Source organism: Bubalus kerabau, chromosome X (genome assembly GCF_029407905.1).
Source record: "Bubalus kerabau isolate K-KA32 ecotype Philippines breed swamp buffalo chromosome X, PCC_UOA_SB_1v2, whole genome shotgun sequence".
NCBI lineage: Eukaryota > Metazoa > Chordata > Mammalia > Artiodactyla > Bovidae > Bubalus > Bubalus kerabau.
In genome coordinates, this window is record NC_073647.1 from 123,180,388 (window position 1) to 123,187,643 (window position 7,256).

Here is a 7,256-nt window from a genome sequence, read left to right on the forward strand (position 1 = left end):
AGGGGCGGGGCCGAGCGGGGCCGAGCCGACCGGGCCCCAGAGGAGCCGAGCGGGGCCGGGCCAGGCGGGGGCCGAAAGGGGAGGGGCCGGGCGGGGGCCGAGAGGGAAGGGGCCGGGCGGGGCCGAGCGGGGCCGAGAGGGGCGGGGCGGAGCCGAGGAGGGCCGCGGGGGGCGGGGCCGAGCTGGGCCGAGGGGCGGGGCCCAGAGGGGCCGAGTGGGGCCGAGAGGGGCCGAGAGGGGCCGAGAGGGGCCGAGAGGGGCCGAGAGGGGCCGAGAGGGGCGGGGCCGAGCCGAGGGGCGGGGCCCAGAGGGGCCGAGCGGGGCCGAGCGGGGCCGAGAGGGGCCGAGAGGGGCGGGGCCGAGCCGAGGGGCGGGGCCCAGAGGGGCCGAGAGGGGCCGAGAGGGGCCGAGAGGGGCCGAGCGGGGCCGAGGGGCGGGGCCCAGAGGGGCCGAGTGGGGCTGAGAGGGGCCGAGCGGGGTCGGGCCGGGCGGGGCCGAGAGGGGCGGGGGGGGGGCGGGGCCGAGAGGGGCGGGGGGGGGGCCGGGGCCGAGAGGGGCGGGGGGCGGGGCCGAGAGGGGCGGGGGGGCGGGGCCGAGCCGAGAGGGGAGAAGATTACTTTGCTAGTCTTCACAAGAGTAAGGGATGTTATGAGGGATAAAGAGAGGCATTAGAGCCGTGTCTGAAAGATCCCCGGAGAAAGAATTGGCACCCCACTCCAGTATTCTTGCCTGGAAAATCCAACGGACAGAGGAGCCTGGCAGGCTACAGTCCATGGGGTCACAAAGTCAGACACGACTGGGCAACTTCACTTTCACACATTGATAAAGGACTCAGTTCTACAAAAATACATAAATATCTGCCTAACAACAGGGCATCAAAACATATGAGGCAAAGAAAATGATAGAACTGCAAGGAGAAATACATGAATCCACAATTATAGTTGGAGACTTCAATACTACTCTATCAGAAATGGACAGGTCCACCAGGAAGACACACAATAATTAATGACGTGCACAACTTCATTAATACACTGGATCTGACTGACATTTATACAATACTTCATCCAGCAACAGCAAATCTCCAGCATACCTTGGAGATACCGTGGATTCAGAATCAAACCACCAAAATGAAATGAATATCTTAAGAAAATGAGTCACATTAATTTTTTGGTTTCCCAGTGCACATAAAAATTATGTTTACAATATACTGTAATCTATTAATAAGTGTGCAATAGCATTATGTCAAAATAATGTACATACCCTGATTTAAAAATGCTTTATTGATAAAAAATGCTAACCATTATCTTAGCCTTCAGTAGGTCAAAATCTTTTTGCAACAGTAATATCAAAGATCCCAGATTACCATAACATATAACAAAAACATAGGAAATCTTGTGAGAATACCAGTATGTGACACTGACATACAGTGAGCAAATGTTATTGGAAAAATGATAGACTTGCGTAACACAGGGCTGGTACAAACCATCAGTTTGTAATACATGCAATATATAGGAAGTACAATAAAGCAAAGCACAATAAGATGAGGTATGCCTTTATATATTCCTCTCAATCACATAGAACACTCATCAAGATGCATTTGATTGCATAAACACCTGAACAAATTTAAAAGACTAAAAACTATACGAAGTATACTATCAGATCATAATGGAATTAGGCTAGAAATCAATAACAGAAAGATAGCTGGAAACCTCCTATTACAGACTGAATGCTTATAATATCCCCATATTCATATGTTGAAATCCTGAGCCCTAAAGTGACAGTTATTAGCACGTAGGGCCTTCAACTCAATGGACATGAGTTTGACCAAACCCCGGGAGATAGTGAAGGACAGTAACCTGGAGGGCTACAGTCCATGAGGTCTCAGAGAGTCAAACATGACTTGACGATGCCAGAATTATCCTAATAAAAAGATAAAAGCAAAGATATTACAAGAAAGGAATAACTATAATCTAATCTCTCTCATGAATGTACAATTCAAAGTTCCTCTACAAAACACTAGCAAATCAAATCCAACAATGAATAAAAAGTGTTATACACCATGACTAAGTAGAACTTACTCCTGGTGTACAAGGCTGGTTCAATATTTGATAATCTGTAACACATTGTTGACTGTGGGATTTTTGTAGAAACTAATGCCTGTGGCCAGTGATTTCCTACATAAGTTAATACCGAAAAGTCTCTGGTCAATAATGTTCAGGTAACAAAAGACATGTTGATACATCTCTGCTCAATAAGTAGTTAACATAATTCACTAAATCAAGAGGCTCAAGAAGAAAAATTATATGATTGTATCAATAGATGCAGAAAAAGCATCTGACAAAACCTCAACACCCTCTTGATGAAAAAAAAAAAAAACTCTGAAAACTAATATTGTCTAGCTTTAAAGATATCATCTATTAAAAACTACAACTAACAGGACACTGAGTGGTGAGAAACTAGTTGCTTCCCAACTAAGATCAAGCATCAAGGCAAGAATGTCTACTTTTATTACTCCTATTGATCATTGTACTAGAAGTCATAGATCACGCTGGAATAAAACATGAAAAGGCACTCTTAACGTTGGAATGTTGTTTTTCAGTCCCTAAGTCATATCCAACTCTGTGACCCCATGCATGGACTGTAGCCTGCCAGGCTCCTCTGTCCATGGGATTTCCCAGGCAAGAATACTGGAGTGGGTTGCCATTTCCTCCTCCAGGGAATCTTCCCCACCCAGGGATTGAACCCCCTGCATCTCCTGAACTGCAGGCAGGTTCTTTACCACTGAGCCACCAGGGAAGCCAACACAATAAAATTGTACAGATTTGGGAAGAGATAACAGTGACTATTTGTAGATGACATGCTTTTCTATGTAAAAAAATTCCAAAGAATCAAAAACAACAAAAACTTCTGGAAGTATTAAGTGATTAGAATAAGGTTTCAGGATGCAAGATTTTTATTTTAGCATGAAATAAAAATAAATGCTTAAGTATAAATTTAACAAAATGTGTACAAGATCTATGTGAGGAAAACTACAAATCTGTGATAAAGAAGATCTAAGCAAATGGAAAAACGTAGGTACATGAGAAGGAACACTTGATACTGTCAAGATATTAGGTCTTTCCAATTTGATTTACAGATTCAATGCAATTCTGGCAAGTTTACTTTTATTGTGGTAAAATATATCATGAAGTTAACCATCTTAACCTGTTTTAAGTGTACAGTTCAGTAGTGTTAAATCTATACTGTTGTGGAACAGACGTCCGGAAATTTTTTATCTTATAAAAGTGAAACGCTATACTCATTGAGCAACTCCCTTTTGCCTCCTCCTCTAGCTCCTGATAAGAACCACCCCAGAGTTTGAGCACCCTGCAAAAGACATTGCTAAGATGTACAATCGAGCTCTAGAACTTATTCATCGAGTCTATCTATCACATAGTGCCTACAAATAATACGGTACTGCACACTTCAAAGTAATCAAGATTTCCTTTAATAAATGAAATGTATGAATAAACTGTGGTGTGTCCACAGTTTGGATGGAGTATTATTCAGCAAAAAAGGAAATGAGTGATCAAGCCATGAAAACATATGGAGGAAGCTTAAACATATATTATTGTATATAGTGAAAAAATAATCTGAAAAGGCTATGCACTGAATTATTCCAACTAAATGACACTGTAGAAAACACAAAACTATGGAGATAGCCAAAAAAAAAAAAAAAGTTCAGCCAGGGGTGGGATAAAAAGGCAGAGCGCTGAGGATTTTTAAGGCAATGAAACTATTCTGTAAGATAATATAATGACAGACACATGTCATTATACATCTGTCAAAATGCAGAGAATTTTGCACATAAAAAGACAACTCTAGTGTAAACTATGGATTTAGCTAATAATAATGCATCAATATTGGCTTATCAATTTTAACAAATGTACTGCATCAATGCACGTTTAAGGAAACTGTGGATTGTGTTAGGAGGGTATATGGGACTCTACTTTCTGCTCAATTTATCTGTAAATCTCAATCTGTTCAAAAGAATAAAGTCTATTAGTTTAAAAACAAAAAGTAGGCTGAAAGAACTTGGATGAGGCGGGTGTACTGCTGCTATGTCCCTGCAGTGACCAGATGGCCCCTAAGTTATCATGTCACCACCAGGCCTGAGCACCTGTAACAAGCTGGCACCTGATGAGAACTGCCCCACTCCTGTGCTTGCAAGGGCACCTCCATGTAAACCTGACACCTGGTCGCTATAGGACTCACACAGTTCATGACCACGAGGTCACAATTCAAAAAGGCCCTCTTTTAAGTGCCGCCTGCGAGAACCACAGCTCATCTGTCAGGCAGGGTCAAGGTAGTGGACTACAGGGTAACGAGTTCTCATGGAAGACGATTTGGAACCACAGGAACTTGAGAATGAGAACTCAGGTTTACAGAGCAGATCCATGTGTATGAAGCCTCTGGGTTCATACAGAGTCCAGACATGACAACTAACCTCCCCGGGGCCACACAGTCAGAAAGTGACTTAGAGGGGACAACACTCAGGCGGTTTGGCCCTTACCCTGCAGGCCCAAGCCATGACATGAATGAAGCGTTCTCTGGTTTTCCATGCTTCACAGTCATCAGGTGCTTCCCACAAAGTCTACCCATTGTGACAGGATGGAGAATCTGCCTTCTGAGAATGCAGAGTGCTCATCAGGCATCAGGCTTTGTCCCAAGTATTTTACTTTCAGTAACTTATTCACTTTCCACAGCAGCTTTATGCTCAGCCATCTCCATCGGAAGCAACTTAGTTTCACATCAAAGGAAATTTGGTTGGCACTGCCATAGTTGTACAAAATAAGAGAACTAGGAAACATTGTCTCTTTTTCTGAGGTGCCCAAATTTTTCTGGGATTGCACACGAGGAGGGAGGGAAAGATGGCTGCCCATCACATTAACTGCTTTGGACACTCCTGCTTTTACCAGGGCACTCACTGTACTTCAAAGAGTCATTCTTGTGAGTCATTTATCAACTGAAGAAATCTTGAACAAAGGCAAGAAATTTCACTGAGCAGTGATGCACCATGGCTATCTTCATAGCATACACGAGACTATTCAAAGTATAAACACACATGTTTATCCTATAAGCTATGCAGTAGCAGAAAACAAAAACCAGGTAGTAAAAGCAGAGAATTAAAGCTATTACATACAAGCCGCACGGCTACCTCAGTCAGTAGAGCATGAGAGTCTTAAAGACATTAAATACAGATAATGGAGATCTAATATACGGATTATTGGCATGCTTGAAAGAAAATTCCTGAACAAATGTAACAGCAATATTTAGAGAAGACAATAGAGTTTTCAGAAGCTGAAGAAAAATGTTAATCTTCAGATGAAAAGGTCTTGTCAGGATCAAAACAAAATTAACAAAACTTGTTCAATATCTGAATATGAGTGGTTGGCATTTTGAATTTCAAACATTAAGAATGCCATGGACTTTCAGGGAAGAAAAGAGAGTATTTGCCTTAAAGGCACAAAATCAGGCTTTTCCTGAATGTCAGAGTAACAGGAGATAAAAGAACAGAACATAATACCGGTAAAGGGAAAAAGTTGTGTTTGACTCAATAACTCCATATCAAGTCTTATGTGAAAGCCACAGAAATCAATTTAATTATATATACACTCTGAAGATTCCACCCTCTCTGAAAGGATTCATCAACATTCAAAAATTTAATCAAAATAAAATCTTTGAAATAGAAGTACATAGTAGAATTCCTGAAGGTGAATGTGGAAATCAACTAAATATAAGTAAATCTGAATAATTACTGTAGATATGGTTTAAAAATACTGCAAACGTTAGCAATTCAAATTTCAACGTATTTAATTTTTGAAAAATAATTAAAAAAAATACTTTGGTTCAACAGTCCCTCCTTTCCAAATATATGCTGAAAACAAACATTTGAAAAGGTTGACTGTGGTTTGCAGTAAAACATCAAGGATCTTTCATCAAGTTGAGATTTTAACTTTATTTCTCTAATTTATGACGTGCACTGTGACGCAAGTAGAGTTATTTATTAAGGTCTAACTCTTACCTGAGTATAAACTTCACAAAGGGATTGTGTCTGTGAATCATGCACGATACCTCGAACAGTGCCTGGTACATATTAAATACTTCACACATGTTTGTACTATCAATTTATAAATGAATGGAACTTACCTGGGAAATTACAAGTTTCCCAAAGGTCCCCACTGGTGGTACCTCTTACGAAATCCAAAGTCTTCTGGAAGCGGTTCTGTAGTGTGAACTGACTGTACCTGTAATTAGACAGACAATAGGATGAGTTGGGGGGAAAAGTAACTCAACTTACTTAAAGGATGAAAGGGAAGTCATGAGGCAAAGTATACACAGGTGAAGGTCAACTTCTCTCTAAGTAGTGTTTCCTGGTCTGGCTTTTGTTTAAGTTCCTCAAGTCGGTCAGGCCTGAAGAGTGGGACTGAAAAGCACTGATGAGAGAGAAGTCTCTGTCTGATCATGATGGGTTTGTACACAGATGTCAGTGGGCTGCAGAGAGCAGTTGTTCGAAGAGAGTTTTCCCTGAGAGTGTGACCAGCCTTCTGCCCTGGGAAGACCTTTGGAGCCAGCGCTTCTAGTTTTGTGGGATTGTTGAGTGTGGCCCTTCAGGGTGCCAGGACCACCAGGATGGCTATGCACGCAGGAGAAGGAGTGTACCTCCTGCAGTTTTTGACTGAACGTGACCAGCCACATCAGGATGGACCACGAAGCTACAGAGCTCTGTCCCGCTGGGACCCCAGGGAGCCAGTGTGGCATGGGCACCTTGGAGGTCTCTCTGCCCGGGGATGGCTGAGGGCAGCCGCCCAGGACCGACCCCTCCAGCTCTCCAGATGCCTGACCGCGCGGAGTGGGCTCTGCTACTACAGAACGTCCTTGAGGGCCGGTGATGTCACAGAGCCCACAGGGGTAGGCATGGGCAGAAGCCCGGAGGTGAGAGGCTGCTGTTTCGCAGGGTTGGGGTGCGCGTGGCTCCCTGTCACCTCAGTGAGAGGCGGTCACGGTGGGAGGACCCCGGGAGGGCAGCCAGAGCAGACAGCTGAAGGGCCAGGCCAGCCTCTGTTTCGGTGCCTAAGCATCTTGTCTGTAGAAGAATGAACAGTAAAAGCTCCCATCTCACTCAACAGTGCTTCCCCTTGTGAGAAGAGAACTCAGAAAGCAGTGTCCACTCAGGCACATGCAGGGGGGCTGGGGAGTTTTGCACGAGAAGAGGA